We start from the raw sequence: 25,539 nt of genomic DNA, 5'->3' as shown, positions 1-25,539 counted from the left end.
TGGGGCGTCCCAGGGGCAGCAGCAACAGGGAACTGAGCCGTCTTCCTTGTGCGCAGACAGCACCCCTGGATTTCCTGATGGTTCTGCAGGGCAGGCCTGGAATCCCATGGAGTCAAAGGTAAAGAAATGTCCACAGGGAAACAGGAACTCTAAGCAAAGTCTCCCGACGTTGCACCAAGATCAACTCCAGCAAATGAAACACTCTTGAAAACAGCCAACTGATTAAGGAACAACCTGGAGGAACTTGAGTTCACTCGGGATTTTTCATCTTTACTCATCCCAAGTTCACTTCTAAAAGGGCATAAGATCCGTCCCTTTTCAATTTTAAGGCTAATAATTCTTTTTCCAGGACTTAAAAGGCAAGGAAAGCTTTCCCATGGTCGCATCCTGGAAGCTGAGAAAAGAATTTCACTTGTGGCCTCTCCTCTGCCTGGCCTTCCCCTCACACAGCCTGGGGCGGGCACTGGGGCAGGGGGAAGGTAATTGGATTCCAGGATGAGGGCGGGAGAGGGGTGATAAAGCGGGGTGAGAATTCTCACACAAAAGCACACAGCCCATTTATGTTTTCATTGGTTACAAAAAGGAAATATGGAGCCAGTAAAGTTTCTCTGATTCTGCCATCATTGAAAAATTATCATTTGCCTGCATAAAGACCAGTGTGTTTCTGTCCATGATATCTTCCTTAACTTTAACGGAATCCAGAGCACCAGAAAAATAAAAAAAATAAAGATGATACCCTCTCCATTTCCTCCTTTGTATTCCATAACCCTGTTTTCACTGCATTCGCTTGGGGATTTTTTTCTTATGAAAATAATATTATGTGTGACATTCAGGCTTCCATAAAAATGATTAAAACCACAGTGTCTTTGATGATAAGTATTCAGAATCTATAAATAACACCAATATAAATAAATCCCCAAGCAACAGTGGGTGGAAATAAGTCATGTCAGATTTTGTTCACTGTTCAGCTAACTTGCTTTTCTGCTTTACTATTTGTAAATTAAGGAGCAAATCATTGCCTATTTAGGTAGTATGGGAACACCTAGATGATTGATCTGACTATAGTATGTCGCTTCATGGGGAAAGATCTCCCATCTCCCCAGGAGGGCTCAGGACTCCTTGGGACCACACCCGGCTCCCCCAGGCAGGGGCCCAGGGACACTGACTCTGGAGTGAGAGGGAGAAACATCCTGATGGTCTGCGTGCCTCCAGCTCGCCCCTCTTTCATTTTCCCTCTGGAATTGGTTTATCGCCTGGATCTCTCCATGTCAGCTCAGGTTGTGCAGAATGCATGCTCCGGAAAAGTACTGATTCGAAGCTTTGTTTTTTTTTTCCAATAGTTGAATCTTGTCTTCTCATTGTTATTCTCGTTTTCCTAACTGCTGAGTGCTGGCTACGCACACTGGTCGTTTACACAAAATCCATGTGTGTTTGGAAGGATTCATAAACAAAGAGCAAGTTTACAGGTAAGGACTGAAGGGAAATGGCATAACCAGTCTCATGAAATTCTCAGGTCAAGTCTGGACAACAGGAAGGCAAGATATGGGCCCGGCCCCAGGGTGTAGAGGTTCAAGTCCTACCTCCTCTGCTTCAGCAGCCCCTGAACATGAGTTTGGATCCTGGGTATGGACCTACACCACTTGTCAGCCACGCTGTGGCAGCATCCCACGTACAAAACAGGGGAAGACTGGCACAGATGTTAGCTCAGGGCCAGTCTTCCTCAAAAACAATGACAACAATAAAGGCAAAATAAAAACCCACCGGCAAAGGGTTTGGCCAAAAATTGGCCTCCTCCAGGAAAGAAGTCCATATGATGAAGTGAATTAATGTCCAAGAGATGACTGAAACTTCTGGGGCGGGGAGGGGACACATGGTGGCCTTGAGGAGCCACTCTTCACTTGAACGGACTGTTTGAGAGCAGCGCTCCCCATGAATCAGGCACAGTGTGGTTTTGAGGCTCCTCACCGTTACTGCTCCAATCTGTTTTAGGAAAGTGCATTTGGGAGAGCGTAGAGCAACGAGTCCATTTACAGGCTGGATGAAAGGAACAGTTCCTGGACCAAACCCAGCTGTGAGAGAGTGTTCCGGTTAGAAAGGGGCACTTGGGCGTCTCCCATGATGCCAGCACCATGAAGACTGAGACAGTGAGTGTCCCCTCTGTCCCCTCGGCCTGGACTCCACGTCACGTCACTGAAACAGCCAGGCCCTTGTTTTCTTTGAGCATTTCCCCTTCTGTTCACCGTGGAGAACACAGCCCAGCTGCGCAAACCTCCACTCACACCTGGTCCAGTTCACACTCACCCCTTTTTTCCTTCTTTTCCTTGAAGAATTTGTTCTCAGTGGCCCAGCTCTGCCTCATATGTGGCCCTTAGTAGGGTTTCTCTCACTCTTGTCGCCACATAATTCCTGACCCTGAGCCCTAAATGTGGGCATGGTTTGGGCTCTTAGATGAATGCATAGCCACCCCCTCTGACACTCCACACACATCCCAAACCAGGGAAACCAAGAAGTATAAACATTTTCTCTAACAATAAGTAAATTTCCCTCCCTCTCCTTTTCCATCTCTCGCAGGTTCTCCTTCTCAGATAAGAGTGGATCTGATAATTTGCCGCCTCGCCCTGCAGAAGGAGGACCTCTCCTGGGCTGCTGAGCTTCCCCTGTAACTACATCTTGCGCTGCAGACCTGGGCCAGCCCAACCTGACAGCCAGAAGAAAACAAATTCCCGAACGGGGCCTTGTAACTGAACAACGTTTTGCAGGGCTTGTCTAGCATGCATATTTCAAAGCATCATCCAAAAGTATTTAAATGAAGGAATAACAGAATCTTTGATTTGATATCTTTTAATGGAGCCAAAATATTTACATTAAAAACAGATCATTTGGCCACGCTAACAAAGTCGGACCCTCTGAACATTTTTTTAATATTCTAGGCATGCATACACTTCTTCTAATTGGCTGTTGACCAGACATTGTTGATAAATGTGGCCAACCCCACCGTATGTGTAAAGAAAACCCGAGGTTTTAGCATTTGAGGGCTGAACCAGAACCACAAGTATTTGGGCCAGGCCCTGGAAGGCCAAATGGGCAGACTCTGAACCTCACGCTTCACCACGTGGACGGCTCGCCCTGAGTCCCTGTGCCCTTAAATTTCTCCTGTTATTTAAATAAAATGGACAAGTGGGCAAATTTTTGCTGCACTTTTTGAGTCACGAACTCAAGGAAAATACAGCTTTGCAAAATATTATTCAGCCTCTTTTGTTATTTAAACTCATCCCCATCAAAAATTATGCGTCTATAGGAAGTGTTTGACTACGTGAGTTAAGTTCTGAACTTACCACTACTGCTAAATGTCTCTCCTCAATTTGCCCGGTAAATAGTCCCAGACGGCCCTTTGCGTGCATTTGTGTTGCTTGTCCTTTCATCTCAATTTTTATGCATGAGGCACCTTTTCAGTAGATAAAAACAGCGAGTTTTTCACTAACCATGTTGTGCAGACCCCAGAAATAATGTGCTTCACTTTAAAAACCAAAACCACTGGCAACTTTTACATAACATTTGTATTTCACTCTAATTAAAGAGAGAAAGAGAGATCAGTAAAATAAGATCAATAATTTTTATTTGAAGAACTTTTCTATTGTCTCTGACAGTCAACATTGTACGCCTCATGCTGAATCAGGCTGAACCTGGAGACAACAGCATATCTGGAAAAGATGCTGAGATGCCGTAAAGGAGACGAGCAGGCGAAATTCCCTCAGAATGTGGGTGAATGGAAGGCTGCTCTGGGGCCAGAGCAGGGGGTGAACAGGGACGTCTCTGGAAGATAATGAAAGCTTTGTTTAATAATTTTTAAATGATCAACTTAGCAAAGTTTTAAAAACCCCTCTGCCCAAGAAAAAGAAAGTGAAACTATTGTCTTTTGAGTTTATAGGATATTTACTGGTACCATATACGTTTTTTATATATACTTATGTTTTCTTTGAGGACAACTTAGTAATATTGTTTTTATTAAATTATTAGATCATATTTCCTTCGAAAGTTGGTTCGGGTCTCCCCACCCCATTGTGTTCAGTAAATCCCAAGAAGAGGGAAATTATAGAAAGTAGTTAATATAGAGACCAAAAACATACCCTAATATTTTAGAAATTTTTGCTTTCATACAGGGAAGAGAGACTTACCAGTGTCAGAAAATCCTGCTTTCAGTTTGACTTCTGAGGGGTTTTAATTTCCATAATGATGTGGTTTTAAATACATTTTCTTTTCGAGGAAATTTGACTTGTTTCAACATTTGGAGGCACAGGTTATGTTGTTTGTGGATGGGACAAAGAGGTTTATTTGCCTAGAACCACAGGATGCCAAAAATCTCACTTTTAGTGATGGAACCTCCTGTCTCTCCCTGCCCGGGAGCCTGCCCCCTCCGACCGAGAAAAGATAAATCCTGTGTTTTATTCGGGGAGCGCTCAGCTTTGCTCTGGGGTAAACAGAGTTCTCCTCCAAGAAACTCAGGTGGAGGAAACCAAAGGGTTTATCCTCAGCTGGGACTCAACATCACTCCTGTCAAGTGAAAGCATCTCACTTAATTCATAGAAGGAGATAAATTATAGTCTGTGACTTCTACTCAAAGTAACATTTCAACAGCTCTACCTTTCAATACATTTTCTTTGTTTTCACAACTGCTCACGAATCTGAAATCATTTGCACTGTCAGCAATGAGAGTTATTAGTGTCTGCCTTTTATGGGGAGAAAAAAATGTATACATAGTTCAGTCATGAGAAGAAAATTAAAAACTTGCTTACTAGGCAAGAGTTGGAAAGTTTCACAATGTAGTTGAGCTCATGTATAGTAGCTAGCCTGTCTGCCCCAAAGTCTAAGAGCATAACCTATAGAAATACCTACGTAAGTTCATGACTTTCTGCCCAACATTATCCAAAAGGCCCCAGTAATTTTGACAGCTCTTTAAATTTAATAATAGTTAATCAAGTTAAAAAGTCCTTGACTTTATAAATTATCAAATACTAGCTACGCACAGTTCTTAGGAAAGGAGAAGCCACGTGGACTAATTAGCATGTCTGCATTTGATGATGTTGGAATCTGTTATGTAGATCCTGATTCCATAAAATTAGAACAGAAAGTCCAGGAATGGAATAAAGTACAAATGAAAATTCGGCAGTTGGTAAAGTTGACCTCTCAAATCACTGTCTTAAACAATGGATTTTTTCATAAGTCGTGTTGGGTTCACCATTTGGATGAAGGCAAAATTTGATCCATACCTCACACCATACATCAGAGAGAACTCTAAATGTATTAAAGATTTGAATTTTAAAACAAAACCCAGAAGTATTAGACAACAATTCAAAACATGGGTTGATTTTATTCTAAAATAGGAGTGGAGACAACCTTTCGAATGGTGGCTCAAAATCCAAAAGCAGTAAAATTTTGAAAAATTCTATTACAAATTTTTTTAATGTTATGTCAAAAATAAATCATCCTAAGGATATTCAAAGGATAAATGACAAATTGTGAGAAGATATGTTTGCCATTTATAGTGTAGGCAAAGGGGGTAATATCACAAATATGAACAGTTTTTAAGAATGGAGAAGAAAAAGACCAAAATAGGCAAAAGAAAAATAGACAAAAGACAAGATATGCTCTACTTCACTCAGATTAATTTAAAAAATCACACCAATACATTATTTCTTACATATCATCATGACAATAATCCCCAAAATTTGGCATTACACTCTGCAGAAATGGATACTGTCTTAACTGTTTGCCATCAGAAAGTATTCACAGGGGCCGGCTCCATGGCCGAGTGCTTAAGTTCATGCACTCAGCTGTGGCGGACCAGGGTTCGGATCCTGGGCGCGGACATGGCACCGCTCGTCAGGCCACGTTGAGGCAGCGTCCCACGTCCCACAGCTAGAAGGACCTGCAACTAAGATATACAACTATGTACTGGGGGTTTGGGAAGATAAAGCAGAAAAAAAAAAAAAAAAAAAAAGATTAGCAACAGTTGTTAGCTCAGGTGCCAATCTTTAAAACAAAAAAAAAAAGAAAGAAAGAAAGTATTCAGAGAGGATTACCCTATATGGATTGTATATAATAGTAAACATAAAATAACACATTAAATAGCAAAGTTTCTGGTCCTTAGGTGAGGAAAATAACTCTTATTTTACTTTAATTCTCAGAAGGTTCATGGATTTTTGTAAATTGTCTTTCCTATCATTATAGAACTGATTTCTGAGGTTCCAAAGCGATAGAAAACAGAATCTCTTATTTATTTAATTTTTACCAATCTTTTATAATATTTTATTTAATAGAACTGTCAATGCACAGTTTCAGAGACCCTACAAATCTTGGCCAAGTTCTGAAAGGAGTCGTCTTCTGCCAGGCCCAATGCCGTGCCCACTGGAACCAAGAAAAGCAGAAACCAGGTCTTCCAGGTGCTCATGGGATCAAGAGGGCAGCCATGACCCCCAGCCTCACCCGCACAACCTCAACTAGACACCTCACCTCAACAACCTCAACTGGACGGTTCACCTGCACGGCCTCCCCATCTGCTGAGACATGGCCCCAGGAGGCACCATTCACACGGGTCATGTGAGGCTGTTATGAATTAACAGCGCACCAAATTCTGGCTTTCATGTGAAAAATTGGATTTCCTTTTATCTTAGTTTTGGAGTTGTTTGGAAGCACTAAAATGTCTGGTCCCACAAAGGTTGAATTGCTCACCCCTCTGGGGAAATTAGTAGTTAATGCTTGTGTTTTTCCCAGCAGTGGAGTCAACTGAAGGCTGTGTTTACTCTTGAGAGTGTCATTGTGGCATTTATGACACCTAGGCACCATTGGTGTACAGCAATTAGTACATTACTGCTGAGGAACAGAATCACATTTCATTATTAATGCGATTAAAAGGTCATGCCCACAATATGGAGAAATAGCAGCAGCATCAGAGGCTGGCACACTGTTTTAGACCATCGTGTCTTACCATTCCAGTGGTAATCTCATCTATCCTGGGTCACCAATGGAGGCGGGAAAGTGGAGACGCCCAGAGAGAAGCAGAGCAGGAGCCCTCAGCAGAGGTGGCCAGAGCCCTGGGCGGAATTCTGAAATTTACCTTTGGCACTATCCCACTCCAAGCTCCTCATTCCTCTCCTCAACCTTCCAGCCACCCAGGCCCCTTATGGGCCCTACCATCCTGTCCTGCAGGGACCCCGAGCCGTGCCCAGACCCCACATCCTCTGAATCTGCTGCCACAGCCTGTGGTCACGCGGAAGTGCTCATAGCTGCTGCTGACCCAGGGCATTCTCCCTCCCAAGAGTAGATGCATTTTAGGGAGACAACAATTAGCCATGTGAATATTATTTGAATGCCAATGTTTTCATGAAACCTGAATTATGTCATCAGGTACGGCACATATTCCTGTATCTTTGGATTTGCGTGAAAGTTTCACAGAAGACAATCACACACACTCCCATGAGCGCAAACCTGGCTGTTGCCTTTTGCTGGGTCAGCCGGAGACACAGCCATGACTTTGCAGCCTCATGGGATGAGCTGCTGTCCCCGGAGTTTCCAGCAGGCCTGGGAGGGATGTCTGGCGAGTTAGCAGCCCCCTCTCGTGCTGTGCATTAAGTGTGAGTCATTCCAGGACAAGGTGGGCCCTCCCCTGCAGCTGCCTTTGGATCAGCACCTGCTTTGAGTTTCCACACAGGTCTAGGCTGTGCTAACTTCCGGGCCAGGAGTGGGCACTGCTGACTGGCCTCCATACCTCCCCTCTGTCTGACCTGTTTTCCACTCCCAGCCCTGCTCTTAATGCCTCACCCCATGGCTTCCCACCATGTGCAGGACAAAGTGTCAGAGGGGAGGGTGCAGAGGCAGGGCCGGCTGAGCTGGGAGGTGGCCCACAGCCTGGCCTCTGGCTCCTCTCCAGCCTCCCTGGGGCTCACCCCTGCCCTCCCGGAGCCCTGGGTCGAACACATGCTTTCTAGCACCTCCCGCACAGAGCTCCAGCCTGCACTGAACCCCTTGGGGCAGGCCCCCAGGACGCCCCTCAGAGCTTCTCAGAATGCTTGGTCCTCCTCCGACACCCCTGCACAGCATCTCGGGCTCTCACATCCACGGTGATGCTCCTTAGAAAGCATAGTTCTCTGTAAATGCTTCCTGAACAGGTGAGCGAATGAATGCTCTGACTACCGCCATTTCTCCCAAATCCAGCCAGTCCTCAGGTTCATTTCCAGAGACCTAAGGAACTTCATCAAATACTTTTACTTTCAGTAATATCTTAGCATTTCTCTAAAAGGAATGCTTCACCTGGCAGCAAAGTAAGTAAGAAATGGTAATTTACATACTTTACGTTTAATTGCCTTTCTTTCAAGAAATCATGATCAAACGTTATAAACGTGAATTGAATGCTAAGATACCTTGTTCATTCAGCAGCTCAGACTGAAAGTCAGTGTGCTGCCCCCACGGGGAACTCGAAGTGGGCACATGCAGACGTAGGATGTGGTCTCTACTCTCAAGGGAACTAGAGTTTGGTGGTAATAGTATACCCCTTCAACCAGCAATCATGGCGGCCCCTAGCCTTCCCCGGCAGGTGCAAACTGAGTAGAGCTCTGATGCATGGGATGCTGATGCTCTGATGCCTGGGATGCTGATGCCAGCGTGGAGAGACATTCCTCCGCTGGTCATCCTGGGTAATGTGATGAACTTTCCTCATTCTTCACGATGCGGTGCAGACTCCCGCACAGGTCCCGCAGCCATGGTCAGAAGTCTGGTAGCCCAACCCAAGTCTTAGAAAAGTTTTAGAAACCAACGTACTTGATTTCCCAAAGCCCTCGGGTCTACCCCTCCAGTGGCTTCCTACTCAAAGGTAGTCTGTGCATCTGAACAATAACATCGCATCAATAATTAAAACATAGCTCTACGGGAAATTAACGGAAGCCCCAGAATCCAGGGGTTCCCCAACGTGACAACTGAGTGGCAATATGGATTTTTTCAAAGATGTTTTTCTAAAGGAGAAAAATTCTCTGTCCCCTTGGAGCCATCACGCAGCCCTAGGACATTCCCCACACTCTTGTGATAGTGACGTACAGGCACAGATCTTGGCGGCAGTCATTGCCACGTCAAAGCCATTCTCGCGAAGTTTGAACTTAATGACCGTTGACAGCACTTCTTTCACTGTTTGTGCAGAATAAAAGTTGATCTGGATTCCATTGCTTGCTTAACTCCTCGTGTGAGGGCCTCTCCTCAGTTAAGTGTCTATTTTCATTCCATTCTTAAGAACCCAAGACCACAGATGGATACAGAGAAAACATCCCCAACATCCTGTGCCCATGTGATACAGAAGGAAAAATGACATGAGCCTATTTTAATATCTTTTGACCAGCCAAAAGATTAGCATAATTTGACAAGACCTAAGCCAGAGAAAACGGGGATTGGATAAGTAAGAATTTTAATAAAGAATGAAATTAAACCACAATTCTATACTTCAAATTCCCCCAGTGCCACTCACATTTCAGTTAATATGTGAGAAAGATGAAGTCTGCTGATGAACTCGTAAATGTTTCCATGAACGGACATATTTCTATAGTTCACCTTCATTTAAGGTAGCTTGAAAGCACTATTTCTAATTTTTTTCCAAATCACCAGGAGATCTCCAGTCATCAAATCCACTATGAGCTGATCTGGTCAGATACCAACTACAAACCCACCTGGAAGGCCCATGGTGGCAACATGCAGACATGAACGCGTGGCTGCACTTCTTGCTGGAGGCTGGGAGCACCTCCCATTTCCCTGGTTTGGAAATGTTCCTGCCTCTGACAGAGGAGCCCTCCAAGTACAGGGAGGGCTTGGGTGGCCGCAGAGCAGCCCCGGAGTGGAGAAAGCATTGCCCATCCTTGGCTTGGAAAGGCCAACCAAGCTGCAGGGGCCTGAGCAAATGGTGAAGACTTTCCAGGTGACCCCTCACTGCCCTCAACTCCAGCTACTTCTAAGCGTGAGCTGGTTGACCTCAGCCAGGTGTGAGGAGACGTGGCCTGCTGCAGGTATAAATAGCCCTACCCTTCCTCTCTCCTCTGAAAACCACTGAAAGACATTCATTCACAGATCTGCGTGGTCACAAAACACAGCCATTGCCATCATCTTCCAAGAATTTGCTCCTCTACTAACCAGTGTAAATATTACTGTGATGTAGCCAAAGTTTTTTGTCTCAAGATTAAAGACTCAAAGTTTTCCAAAGGCACCATTTCTCTTTACTCAGATGGCTTGTGTCCCCATAGGAGCACCAGAACCAGCCTTTAGAAAAGATGCTAAGCACCATCTTGCAGGATGTGAGATGCATCCCTTGAATTTCCCCTATGGCTTGTCATATTTGCGATTTGAAATTCATTTGGTTGGAAAATAAATATATTTCCTTCCTAGAAGTGTTAAAAAAAAAAGTCAGTGCTTACAACCACTCGTGAAGGCCTGGGTTTTGCCCTTTTGTTCTGCTAAGGACAGAACAGATTCTAAGCCTGCGGTCCCCAGGCCCCCTGGCTGCAGGCAGCTCTCAGCAGGTGTTTGCCTCAAGAAGGTCACCAGGAGCCGGGCATGTTGGCACAGTCTGCACACTGTACAAATGAACCCAGTCAAAGCACGTCAGCAGAGAGATCGATCAGCAAGGCAACACTCTGTGCCTTGGGTCATCGCCGCTCCTGGAGCTGGAAGGAAAACCCCATGGCTGATTCAAAATGGTACAAAAATCTCATCTCGAGGAGACCTGGAGAAGCTCTTGATTTGGTGTCAGACCGTGCCCTAGAGGGAGGCCAAAGGATCCTTCCAGATGCAAAGAGCATGAGACTTGCAGGCGATGATTTTTCATAAACAGACCTTAAAATTACACATTTCACAAGTCACAAGATGCATGGTGCTAGAAAGGCCCCCAGGGGCCCCAGGAGAGGAAGTTTCCCTCTGAGGCTCCCAGCAAGGGCAGTGCTGGCTGGTCGGGGAGTGGGGGGAGCACAGGGGAGACCCCTGCAGGGTGGTGTCACAGGGCCCACCATGGCCTCAGCTGGAGCAGCCCCCCTGCAGGTATGTTCCCAAGTAAGAGGAGTTGAACAAGGACTTCTGGGACCCACACACATTTAGAACTCCACTACTCCACTTCACAATTGAGTACACAGAGATCCACAGGGAGCAGCGCCCTCCTAGGCAGAAATATCCGGAACTCAGCTCTTTTCACTCTACCTTGCAGTTCCCTTGATGACAATGACCTGTGCTCAAGGCAGGAGGCTGAACCTGCCCAGGGAACAAAGTCAAAGATGATGCTTGAAGGGGCATTGGTCAACGTTGATGCAAGCAGGCATGGGCAAGGGTCGTCTGAGGTGGGGATTGTTTTTGTTTCATTTTTTCTCCTTCCAGTCTATGATGATGTGGCAGGTCAAATTACAGCTCCCCAAAGACGTCTGTGCCCTAATTCTCTGGAACCTGTGTATATGTTACGTTAAATGGCAAAAGAGGCTTTTCAGCTGTGATTACGTTAACAGAGACTCGTCCTGGGTTATCCAGGTAGGCCAAATCTCACCACGTGAGCCCTTAGAAGTAGAGAACTTTCTCCAGCTGGAGGAGGGAATGAAGCAGCAGAAAGAAACAAACGTTGGAGAGATTTGAAACACGTGAGGGACATGAACCGCATTGGTGGAGGGAGCCACATGGAAAGCAAGAGAAGCAGCCTGGGCTCTCTTTAGGAACAATGACTGGCCCTTGGCTGATGGCCTGCAAGAAAACGAGACCTCAGTCCTACATCCTCGAGAATCTGAATTCCACTAACGACCTGAATGAGCTTGGAAGTGGATTCACGTCAAGAGCCCCAGAGAGGAAGGCAATCACCCCAGCGCTTTGATTTCGGCATGTGAGTCTCTGAGCATAAGACCCAGCTGAGCCACATGAACCTGGACTTCTGACGTAAAGAACTACGGCTAATAAATTTGGGTGGTGTTAAGCCTCTGAGTCTGTGGTTTTAGACAGCATTACAGCAGCTACAGAAAGCTAACACAGATGACGTTTACATCTTATTTTACTTCTCAAGGAAGTAAAAGTTCTAGAGAAGCTTACCGGGAAGAACTCAGCAGAGGCTACAGAGTAACACCACAGGGACCCCACTGAATGTCCAGCTGATTCTTGCCTCAATAAAAATCAAGCAGTGAAGGAGAGGGAGTATTCGGTATTCATCGAGCAGGGAACTCAGGGTCTCTGGAAGGACTTACTCAAGTAGAAGGAAATGCACAGAGGATGAGCTTTATCTTCAAGATATAGGCATTTCCTCACAAAGTTTGCTCGGCTAGATGAGCAAATTCCTTCCTATGGTAATAGTAATAATAATGATAATGATAATAGCAGTGAGTATTTGTACCTCACTAAAAAATTTGTGACATTCTTTCACATCATTATTCCCTTCCATCCTCCACAGTTCCATGAGACATATATTACTATTTATATTTCATAAAAAAATATAAATGTACAAGGGGGTCACCAAGAGTCAGAGAAGATCAGAGGAGTTCCCCACATCATGCACATGGACCTAAAACTCCACCAGGATGGTGGCACCCTGTGTGTAGCATAATCTCAAATCTTGAAGGCAGCAGAGAATCCCAGACAAGGTACCCAAGATTCCCTATGCCCCGCCTCCTTATCCCTTCCTGCCCGCTCTGCGTCCACGTTCCCAAGCTTCTTCCGGCTGCTGCGGGAAACACGTCACTTACTCTCCAAGATGCTCCTCACTGCTCTGTCTCCTGGCCTTCATTCTTGGGACTCTTCAGTGGAGGTTACCCTGTGTGACCGTGCCCTCTTCTTCACTTTCAAGGTCCCAGCCTCTCTCCTCTGAAGGGGTTCCCTGGGGGCCCCAAAAGTGTCCTCCTCTGAGCACTCACCGCAGTAGGAAACCCACCATCACACTTGGCACTGGGGCCATTCTGCCTCGTTGAGTATGGACACGTCTGCCCCCTCGCTGGACTTCAAAAGCTTTGAGGGGGGAGCACTCTCACTTGTTCTCCCCAGATTCTGCCACAGTGTGGGACCAGCAGCAGGTGCTCAACAAATGACTCTGTTCTTCACTGTTATAAAAGGGGAAGGTCTACCCTGTTGCCTTGCCTCTACCTGTGAATCCAGTCTCCATGACAGATTGTCTCTCCTCTGGCCACATCTTGAGTTCCAGTAAGGTTACTGCAAGGACATAAACTTCCCGCACCTTTATTTGTTGTATGTGCTCATGCATTGACTTTATGACCACCTACTAGCTAACAGACATTATGTTTCCACAGTGAGGACAACAAGATTGACAGTAACTTGCGAGGCTGTAGGTATTACAAAAGAAACAAATTTGGGGTGAGGGTAAAGCATGAAAGAAAGTAAGGAATTCTAGTAGGGAGACAAGGCTGGTCCGGTGGTCTTGTCAAGAGTAGGTGTGAGGTGGTTCAACAATCCATCTCAACCAATGTTCCCAGTCCATTCTTCCACGTGCATGGTCAGGTTGCATTTCCTGCCCCCTTGTGGTTGGCCGAGGCTGTGTGACTCATGCTGACAAGGAGCTGTGAGCAGAGCCTGGTGAGTCTCTTCTGGGCTGAGGTATTTAATAGGCAAGACAAGACACCCCTGCGGGGTTTTCTTGCCTTTTGCACAACAGTTGTCACCCTTCAGGATTATGGTTTCTCCATCAGATTGGGTCCTTGAAGGATTACAACGAGCACAGTTTACCAGCCGACCCATGATGGAGATTCAGGATGAGGGAGAAATAAAATCTGAGGTTTTAAACTGCCGACATTTTAGGATTGTGCGTCATGAAAAAATGACTTACCTTATCCTAAGTGACACTACAATTGGTAGCAGAAGTGGGGTGCTGTCATAACAGAAAATCTCAATTATGCGGCACTGACTTAGGGCGTAGGTGTCAGCCAATGAGGAAACTGGTATTGGAACTTGAAAGGGTGCCGGTCCGTCTTCTGAAGTGGTGAACTCTTGGATGAACTCCTCGCCTGTGATAACTCGGGGGTACGTAATTTGCCCAGTAGACTGAAGAGATAGGACGAAGGTAGGTTAACAGCACGTGCTAGTTATGGTTGGCTGCATTTGACACGACACTACAAGAAAGATCTGAGCTCAGAAAAGAAAATAGGGAATAGAGAACATCCAGAAATTAAGGGGCTTTCAGAATTAAAAGGTACAATTTCTTCTCATCAAAGACATGGCCATCAAACCCTTTGTTAAAACTTCCGGATAGATTAGGCTATCTCAGGGCAAAGGTCAGCTTTCAACTAGACAAAATGCCTTGGGGACAAGACTAAGGGTGTGGCTCTTCCACAGGAGCAAGATAGGCCCAATTAAATGGAGAGATGAGGACCCAGATAGAGAGACTGGCATGAGGACAAAAGAGCAAAGAAATAAGCAAATCTGAGAAGGACACCCAGGAAAGGCCTGAGTCTGGTAATTGACATATACAGCTGACGGAAATCAAAGAGATAAAAACTTCATTATGCCTCGTGTTTCTTTGTTTTTTCATTTTGGTAAATTATACATCCCACAATGTTTGCTGTGTTAATCCTTTTTTGGTGTACCGTTTAGCAGCATTAAGTACATTTATGTGGGTGTACTGCGTCACAGCCATCCCTTTCCAGAACGTTTGCATCTTCCAAAGCTGAGACTGTACTCATTAAACAACTTCCCATCCGTCTCCTCAGCCCCTGGCAAGCACCATTCTACCCCCATCTCTATGAATTTGACCATTCTAGGTGTCTCGCATAAATGGAATCATACAACGTTTGTCTTTTTGTGACTGGCTTATCTAACTTTGTATAACGTCTTCAAGGTTCTTCTATGCTGTAGTGTGCGTCAGAATTTCCCTCTTTTTTAAGCATGAATAATACTCCCTTGGGGTATAGACACATTGTGTTTATCCACCCATCTCTCAGTGGACATTTGGGTTGATTCCACATTTTGCCTATGCTGCTATGAACATTGATGTACAAATATCTCTTCTAATCCCTGCTTTCAGTTGCTGGATCACATGGAAGTTCTATTTTTAATTTTCTGAGGAACTCCCATACTGTTTTCCACACTCACTGCACCATTTTATATTCCCACCAGTAACGCACAAGGTTTCCAATTTCTCTGCATCCTTGTCAACACTTTATTATTTCCTGGATTTTTTTGACAGTAGCCATCCTAATAGATCTGAAGTGGTATCTCATTGTGGTTTTGATTTGCATTTCCCTAAGAATTAGTGATACTGAGTGTCTTTTTATGTGCTTATTGGCCGTTTGTATGTCTTCTTTGGAGAAACGCCTATTCAAGCCCTTTACCCATTTCATAGTCAAGGTGTTTGTTTCTTAGTTGTTCAGCTGTAGGAGTTCTTTCTACGTTCTGCTTGTTAACTCCTCATCAGACATGTGATTTGCAAATATGTTCTTCCATTCTGTGGCTTGCCTTTTTGCTCTGTTGACAGTGTCTTTTGATGAGCAAGCAAACTTACTACGTTTTAAAGATAGCTGTCCTTCCAAAGAAAGCATGAGCTAGGATTAGAGGACTGTTTGGAAATTAAATGAGACCATGCATGTAAAACAACTGTCTACCACCTAACGCACTGTTGTGTTCAGTAAGGGTTAGTTTTAGGGTAGACATTCTGATAATGAAACCATTGCTTGAAAAATTTCAGAACTTTAAAAAAAATCCTTTTGGAATCGTCTCATAAAACACATTTTTAAAATCTCAAAAATAATCAGTCTTGGGGCTGGCTCTGTGGCCAAGTGGTTAAGTTCGCGCGCTCCGCGGCGGCGGCCCAGGGTTTGGATCCTGGGCGCGGACATGGCACCGCTCGTCAGGCCACGTTGAGACGGCATCCCACGTCCCACAACTAGAAGGACGTGCAACTAAGATATACAACTGTGTACGGGGGGTTTGGGAAGATAAAGCAGGAAAAAAAAAAAAAAAGATTGGCAACAGTTGTTAGCCCAGGTGCCAAGCCTTAAAAAAAAAAAAAAAAAAGGAAGATTGGCAACAGTCGTTAGCCCAGGTGCCAATCTTTAAAGATAAATAAATAAATAAAATTATCACTCATTATTTATAAACACATTTTATTTAAAGATACTAAAATAAATAATATTGGTTTATTGGTTATTGGATTTTTTTCTTCACCTGTTAAGTGTTAACAGACTTTGGGTTAGTTCTGCATAGTAAATTTACCCTCGGTGAAAGAATATTTGCAGTCAAGGAAGTACAGAACACCGTAATGCAGTGTAGATTCTAATGATTCTGAATCTTCAGTGCCACAGCCTTAAGGAAACATCATCTTTAAGAGAGAAAATATTAATTTAAAGGCCCAATTCTAGTATGGTCATTATACAAACATCAAGCTTCTCATTTGCCTCATATAACTCAAAAACTCTACTGATCCTCGGTATGGTAATTGCGGTGGTGACACTCTCTGGTCTTCTGATGAGCTGGACGTGAACCAGGTTCCTCCTCTTCCATCCTATCTGTTGCTAAGTCACACAGCCAGCATCACCCACCATTACCATCTGCAGGATTACGTGATAGCCAGGGATGTGGATGGAAAGGCTTCAGAAACCCAAAGGTGATTTTGATGCTGTGCCACTACGGAGCTGAGGATTGGCATTCTTTATCACAGACAGAGCTCTGAGTAACCTGAAGAGGAGAGAAAGCCATCCATTTATTCAACCAATAACTCTGAACCCTGGCAAGCGCTCCATCCCAGAAATTAAGTGTGCCTGGGTAAGCAGCGATCTGAGCAACCTGAGAACTATGTCTGTTACGACAGATACCAAGATCCGAATTCTTCTTCTTGTTAAATTGCTACAGAACAGGAGCAGTTCTGTTTATATCTGTTATCTCGACATGGATCATTTTGACTGGTTGAGTTCATCCAGCCAATCATTCAATTATATGCTTCCTAGATGATGATTTCCACAACTCAATCTGAAAACACAGAAATGAGTGAAGTTCTAAGAAGCTGATCATTTGATCTGTGTTTTCTCGCAGAAGCTTTGCTGCTCTAGGTTCGGAGCCTCTATTTTTGTTTTGTCTTAAGTTCCAGTCCTTAAATAATGATATACTGTGAGAGAGTACCTGGCATAGTCTGAGCAATGATACAGTGTTCCCAGCCAAAATAAATCCAGACAAAGAACTTGAAGTCTGCCTATTTGAAATGTTCTGTGTTGCACAAAACCAGTGGTGTGCATAAATCATAGAATCCAAAAGCAATGGGTTCCTCAGCCCTCTCAACTTCGCACAATTACCAAAAGCCTAAGATGAATTAGATGGATGCCAAAGAACATATCTCATGTTGCACAATATTCTCAGGATGGCAGGCGCAAGGAGATCAAAGCACAATCTTCAGGAATGAAATTTAGCTTAATGTGGAAGTTGGCAAACAGAGTTTGAGTAAAAGTTGATGAATGAGATGATTCTTCTGGAAGCAACCCTGTTACTTGTTTATTTTTAATCCATTCTCAATGGACAGAAGCATATTTAGGGAGATTTTTAAACTATTCCTGCTTCAAGACTAAATAATACCTGGGTTTTATTCCATTTATAGCTGAGGTAGAAACATGACACTAACGCAGGCCAGCATGTACCAGAGCCGCGATCCCCAGCTGCCACGCAGCCACACGGTTTCCAACAGTCTGGGAGTAAATATAAAAAATAAGAGAAATGTAGTGAATATGGGTTTTGAGTTGTCAACCAACCATGCTTGGAAAACCCTGTTCTTTATTCTGAGATTAGATCCTTCTATGGCTGGGGGTCGCAATGCCCTTTCCACTAGCAAAGGTGGGGATAGTATAGAGTAGTAGCTGAGTTTTATTTTTGTTTGTGTTAATGTCTTTTTTTGTTTAAATAAAAGTTGGTAATCTTTCATCCAGACTACAATACACTTATTTTAATTACTAGTTCATGAAAATTTAGAAGTTGCAATGCCCTTTTATAGACAACAAATGAACCCATGGGTGGGTTTGAGTAAAAGTGGGTGATGGAGACAGTGATACAGAGAGATGAGGAGATGGAGGAAGGCCTTGTCAGTAGAAGGAGAGCTGCTGGGGCCCCATTCTCCTTCCCGAGGGCTCAGGCAGACTTTGTGGACCAGGCCACTCTCCCCCGGGCCATTTGCTCCTCACCCTAGGCGGGCCCATCCCCTTGTGAAGCAATGGGGAGAAGCCATGGGTGGATCTAGAGATAGCCTACAAAACTAGAGCAAATTTTGACACATTGCTTCAAACAGATGATGACATCTTGCAAAGGGGAGACATCTCTCTTGATTTCAAGTAAAGTCAGGCACATTTATTTATAGAGTCCACACCTCAGGCAGTATAGAGCTGACAGCTAATTATGCAGCCTTGGTTGTGTCCTGCCAAAGATGCACAAATCTGGAGGACCCAGGAATGTCAGAGCTGCTGTGAAAAGCCAACCAACTCCACCAGTAAAGATGCGGCTGCTGCACTTGGCAGGAAGCTTCCATTTAGCCCTGAAAACCATCTGACCAGTAACAGCATCCACCATGGCAGGCGGACCCAAACAAAAGGGAACTTCCAGATCAGCAACTTCCAAAGCCTGCGGCCCAACTACCTTGAAATGCTTTCTCTTCTGCAGGTCGTCTGCTCTAGCTTGAAAGGGGGGTGGGTGGCCATGTCACATGCCGTGGGTGGTACGCACTAGAGGCCAGCTGGGTTCACCAAACCCCAGCCACAGAGGTCACCATGTACACTGAATTCGCTCATATTATCATTCCATTTAGACTTACCCAGAGTCTCTCTGTGTACTGCCTCAGTGGTTAGGATTTAAAAGAAAGAAATGATGGGTTGACCATAAAACCTAAACAAGTTGATGGGCTTAGAATCTTGGGCTCACATTTTTCACCTCTAAGTCCCACCATCAGAGAAGTCGCGCAGATCATTGTGTTAACAAGGAGACACTGAACCTAGAAGGCAGATGCCAGGGATCCAGCCACTGCTTGGAGAACCTCGGTCGTACAGACAAGTAGGGATGCCCCAGGCATCACAAAGTGTCGGGAGGGGCCAGAAGGAGCGCGACCTCTCGAGCTGCAGAAGCTCACATCCTCATTAGCAGGGAGTCCTTTTCCTCTGTCGGCAGAGGGAAGTTGTGAACATTCTTCACCCGTTCCCGGGACCCTACTTATGAGAAGTCCTTGGAGGAGCTTCTAACGGGACTCCGCAAGATTGATGGTACTTTGCTTAAACAATTCCTTTGGTTGTTATCTCCTGGACACATTCACTATATAACTAGTCTTTTTTTTTTTTTCAAATTAGCCGATGGAAGGCAGAAAGTGAAGCGCGTGGGAAGTCTCGACGCTCCCTCCTCGTTCCCGGCTGCAGGTTCCCGCTGCCCTTCTGTCTGTCTTCTCCAGCTCTCATCCTTCAACGATGTCGACAGCATTTTATGTCGACTCAGGAGCCGCTTCACGTGCCTTCAGGGACAAGATGGGGCAGAGCTGAAAGGTAACTTTTACTTTGCAAATTTGACTTAGAATTTTTAGGGCTCAGACCTGGTATATGCAAGGGGGAACATTCAATCTTAAAGTCACTATTTTTCTTATTATGAAAGTGCTACATGTTTATGAAAAATAATCAGATAATGCAGATTATAATAATCAGAAACCAACAAAGAAGAAAGGGAAAAATCATCCTTTTAGTGAATTTGTACATTTAAGTTTAAATATCTCCAGAATGACTGTAGCACTGGACGTGAGGTGGCCGGGCAGGAGAGAGCCCACGCTCTGTAGTTCCCTGCCTCGGTGTCACCCCCGGCTAAATGTTTACACTGTGAAATATGGACTTTTGGTTTCAATTTAATTTACACTTTCTACCATCAGCAAGGTCACAAACTTTTGTTAGGTTTGTAGGCCTATCGAACCCATTTGACCTGTCCCATATGCAGGCCTGTTTGCAAGGCTGTGGCTGCTGCTGTTGCCATGTGTCTGTTCTTGAACTTTGAATATTTTGCTATTTGGATGTTTATCTCCTTCTTGATTTGTAGAAGGCCTTTCTTTGTCATAAATGTTGTAATTTTTTCCATTTTATCATTTACTCTCACTTGATTTGACTTTTTATTTGCTCTAAGTAGAATTTAAATTTTAATCAGTCAAATTTTTCATTCCTTTTCACAATGATTCAGATCTGTATTTGGAAAATCCTCCCAAAAACAGACAAATGTGATAAAAATGCACTTAATTTTATTCCTGAACCTCTGTGGTTTCATTTTTCATATTTGAGTATTTCATCCACCCTAAATTTATTTTTGTGTGAGATGTACATTTGCCTTTTATCAGATAAGTTTTTCACACAGACGTATTTTTTTCCCGTAAGACTTTCTCTGTTCCCATTGGCTCCCCAAGGGGCTCATCGTACAGTAAACGCCTCGTCACTTTCTCCTCGATGCAAACGCCTCCCTTGTAGTTTGTTAGAGCCCCTCTGCTTGTCATCTTCCCTTGGACAAGGAATTCAGTTCCGTTAATTCTTCTGTCTTTTCCTAGACAAGTTCTCTAGTTAGTTAACCAACTTTTGCAAAGTAATTGAATAACTATCAAAGAAATGTTTTTAAAATGTCACCTATGGGTAAAAATATGCAATGACACGTAAAATCTTACTAAGACAATAAGAGAAAAGTGAAAGAGAAACATTTGTCCCAAAAAGCTGGGAGGAGAAGCAGAGGCCAGGAGGGTCGGATGCCGCGTGGACTTGGGGCCGGCAGAGGTCCCTGCTGCTGGAGAGCAGACTTCACAGAGCGAGCAGGGGATCAGAGCTAGTGAGCTCAGCTCGGGGTAACTGCAGCACAGGCAGGTAGGGTCACAACCGACTCCACCTGTACTGGGGCAAAGTCTGGATTAACACGCCTCTTGTGAAAAAGACTGAGGGTTTTAATTAGCCACAAGGGTAACGTCAGCCAACAGGGTGAGTTTGAGCGGCCCCGACAGAGTGGGCGTCTCAGAATCAGACAAGAGCGTGCCTGGCTTTGCCATGGTCTTCTGAGCCCTCCCGTGGCCCCTGGGTGACATCCTGATGCTGTTTTCTCCCAGTAAACCAACAGCAACGTGGTGCAGGGGGCCACTCTGTCTGGCCAGCGCAGCTCTAGGAGAGGACCCAGTAAACATTTCTGGAAGTGGTAACCTGTGACTTAAGGCTGCAAATTGCCTACAAGTGTTTGAATTTTAACAAGTGTTCTCTCAAAACTATGTTTTAAGAAAAATAAATTTTACCAACGAAAACTATGCTATTTAATAAGAAGACCAGTAATCACCATCTAAATACCTATTGAAAAGGGGTCCCTAAGAACACTCGCATCTTTACTTGCATCAGCTAAGTTGAGCACGAGTGGAAGAGAAGAAGACATCTGTACATTTCACAGAGCTAGAATGCTCACAGCTCATCATTCAGGGCTTATGGATATCTCAAAAATTAAAATTTTATTGGCAGTACACATGCTAAAAAAGGTGTTAATGAAACAGAAGGCACCACAGAAAAAAGGAAAGTGATAAGAATAGAAATCTAAAAATATATCTCGATCTCTGAAGAAAATAAAAGATAGAGACTCAAGCAATTTCTCCCCTCCGTTTGGAAAAATGGATTTAGTCTGGGAAATAAAAATGGGCAAAAGGAGAGAAGGAAGAGGAACAGGAAGAGGGGAAACAGAAGGAGAAGAGGAGGAAGAGAGGAGGGAGAAGCAGACGGGGTGCTGGTTCTGGTCCTGTGGAAAATCTGATACTGGGATTGGTTACCAGGGAAATTCCAAGTAAACCTATTAAACCAGCTTACAAGGCCCTTCTATATGTTCAGTATCCTGAAACTGGGTCCAAATCTGGAACCTCCCGCCTGGGTGAACTGCCCTCAACCACTACTCAGACAACACAGTCTTGCGGAGGCCCCCAGACCAGTGGAGGGAACCCCACGGGTAACAACATCCTCATCTGCCGTGGGCGCTCAGGGGTGTCACCTTCCTTCCCACCCCCGTATTTCCCAAAAGTCACTGGAAGAAGGGGAGTCACATCCACGTCTGGAATGGAAGCTCGGAGGCACCTTCCCCCAGCACCGGCTTCCGCGCCGTCAGCTGCATTGAAAAAGTCGAGTTGAGCTTTTTATGGCTTGGCCTGGGAGCCTCAGCACACTAGATCGTGCTGGCTTTTTTGAACCTACAAACGAACTTTTGGAGTTCAATCTAATCATAAACTGAAGACTGCCCATCTTTGCCACAAACAAATTAGCCCATTCCTGAGGTGGCAACAGCAGTGGCTACAGAAGCGCCGACTGAGCCAAATGGATTCCCAGCATCTCTTTTGAGAGCACAAGGCTGGAAAACTTTCTAATGGGGGAGCTTGGACCTCTCAGGCTGAGTCTGCTGGGACTCCTCCTGCAGGATACGTGGGCTGTGGTTCCTTCAGAGCCTTTAACAGGCATGTTAATGTGCAGACCGGACTGTGGTGCATGCAGCATAAAGTCACCCGACAGCCGTGGCGGACACCTTCAGAGCCACGTGCTGTCTCCAGCCCAGGCTTGTCATCATTTCACCCACAACAGTGCTCTGCTCCGCTCTGTGGCTCATGATTTTAATTCTGTACTGTGATAAACATAACATACTTACTTGTTTACTGGTCTGAACACTGTTCGGAAAGTATCGGGTTGTACTGTAATGTTTAATTGCTACCAAAATATTTGTATGTCAAGTAAACAGTTACAGATAAAAGAAAGGCATTGTTCAGAAAATACATTAATTAGTATTTAATGGTATAACTCGCAATTAATCCGATAATATTAGGAATACAGGCTTGTAACAAATTAGTCAGCAACAACTGAAACCAAGAAAGACTGAGGGATCCTTTGCCAAATCCATAACCCAAGAGCTCCCACCTCCCGCGGCTTTGACTCACCTCAGTCGTCAGGAACCTCAAGATGTTTATGTGGGTTAAAACTCAATTTCTCTTTCTGACCTCAAAAGTCACTTTAAGTGGCAAAGGTGGATTTGCTATTAGTTTTGATGACTCACTCCGAGGTGAGGGGGGAGTGGTGTCTTCAACTGAGAGTGCATCTGAAAATAATTGGTTTGCCAGGAGGGAGCGTATAGTGAGGCATGCTCCAAAGGACAGGAAACCCCAAATGTTCATGCCCTGCCTGGCTGCTTTCTGGCAAATCTGAAAGCCCAGGCTCAAACCAGGCAGATCTTCTCTAATACAGCTCTGCCCAGGGAGGGCGCTGGCCAGCCTGCCCACGGCGGTCACCGCTCACTCTGCCCACGCTGGCAGTCTGCCCTGCCTGCTCTCATGGGACAGCTGGGGAGCGCCTTTGCAGGGAACACATTCCAAGCACCCACGCCTGGTATCGCCCAGGAGACCCAGGTGGGACCACAACAGAAAGCCGTGGGGACCCCAGGCAGCTTTGCTTCATGCCAGGCCCAGGGCTGGGGCTGTCCCCTGCCCCCCACGCCCCAGGGAGCTGACTCCAGCTGCTCATTAGAAAATCAGAACCCCACACACGATGGAGCTTCAGTGGCAGCCCAGCCGCTCCCTCCCACTCCGTCCACCCACTGCCAGCTCTTAAAGGCCTTTCAGAATTGTTTGCTGTCAGCAAAACAAGTGTGCGGCCTACGATCCCACAGACAACAAAGCCCGCAGCGGCATTTCATGCGGGTGACGTCACCCAGGTAACATTGTACTGACAAGCTTTTAATTAAAGTTTTCCCACACATCTTTCCACGGGTCCCCCGAGCGATTATTCATTATGTGCCGACTGCCAGCCAATTGTGAGTTGGGAGGGAAGTGTTTTATTTTCAAAGCTCTTGCTGACAGCTAGAGAACACTTTGCTATACAATCTGTTTACGTTTTTTCACACGCGCCCGCGCGCACACTCACCATCTTGCTGAAGGCGAAGTGTCTACTTGGGGTGTTCAGCATGCACTGCAATAATTAAATACATCTGGTGCCGAAACAGCTGAAGGAGGGGGCAGGGGCGGCAGGGCTCCCTCTGTAAACAATCACCCCCCTCTGGACAAGATCCCCCCCCCCCCACCCCAGCTGTCAAGGAGAGAAGGCTCCAGGAAGCTCAGGTTCAAACAGGTGCACCAACAGCGACTGGAGCGGGGAGGCGCCCTGCAATGACTGGAGCAGTTACCCACAGAAAAAATGCACACGCCTTTGACACGCCAAGTGGGTGCTCCGTGCAGAGCAACCAGGAGTCTGGAGCAGGCTTTGTCAACACTTAAGACGCCCCCCGCATTTCTGTCTCTGAGAAGCTGCTTCTGTAGGAAAGAGCCCAGACTGGGGAAGCGGGGGAAGCTGCGGGTGGAAGGGCTCCCAGGGCTCCCTGGGCCCTACTTGTAGTTTCTGCATATCACATGACCTTCCTCACATCCCTGCATCGCCGTGCCAAATCGCCAAAGTGTGGCAAAGGAGGAAAGGCGGGGCTGTGCCCAGGAGAGTCAACTCTGACCTGAAGCTTTAGAGTACAAACATGTCCATTTTTGAGGTGGCCCCGTGGCACAGTGGTTAAGTTTTCTGGCTCCACTTCTGTGGCCCAGGTTTGCAGGTTCGGATCCCAGGCATGGACTCACACTACTCGTCAGCCATGATGTGGCAGCATCCCACATACAAAATAGAGGAAGATTGGAAGGGATGTTAGCTCTGGGCTAATCTTCCTCAGCAAAAAAAAAAAAAAAAAGAAGTCTATTTTCATAAAGATCATCAGAATGGGCCACTCTTGACCTCTCCTGTCATGGCACTTCCTGTGTGCTGTGGGCCATCAGAACTGGGTTCCCATTCTGCCAGTGCACCTTGCTGGATGTGAGTTCACATACATAGCCCGCCCTCCCCACATGTTTCCCCACATGTAAACTGGGGACAAGAACACCTGACCCAGAGGTGGGTCACCACCTGAACTCAAAAAGTGTGAGTTCACTGAGGATCCCTTCAGTCCCAGAAAGAATGGTCAGATGTTCCCACCCCCAAAACTTATAAAATTGCCCTGACACACCCAGAGCCCCATTTCCTCCTTCCGTCACAGCTCCAGTCAGTGGTTCTCCCAGAGTGGGAGGGATCAGACAGGGAATGGTCCACTGAGACAGGGCAGAGTCAGTGAGGATGGAGAGGGATGGCCAAGGACTCAGTAGACACAGCCCTGCATACCCCATCTTGTGAGGTTCATGGTGGGCACTCCCATGTTTCATAAACATGTGTGTAAACACATGACTGGATGGATGATGGACAGATGGATGGACGGGTGGGTAGATGGATGGATGGATGGATGGATGGATGGATGGGTGGGTGAGTGGATGGATGGATGGATGATGGATGGATGACGGATGGTTGGATGCATGACGGATGGATGGGTGGGTAGACTCCATTAATGAACAAGTAGAAAATCATTTGCCCTCAATTATCTGGCATTTTCATTATTTGGAATCGGTTTGAATAATCTAATTTGGCCTAATGCATGTGGCTTTTTTTAAACGGCCACAAAAGTCTTTGTTGTTTCTCTCATTGAGTTGTGGGGTCCAAGTCC

Source organism: Equus caballus, chromosome 21, assembly GCF_041296265.1.
Source record: "Equus caballus isolate H_3958 breed thoroughbred chromosome 21, TB-T2T, whole genome shotgun sequence".
NCBI classification, from domain to species: Eukaryota; Metazoa; Chordata; class Mammalia; order Perissodactyla; family Equidae; genus Equus; species Equus caballus.
This window is presented reverse-complemented; position numbering follows the sequence as displayed.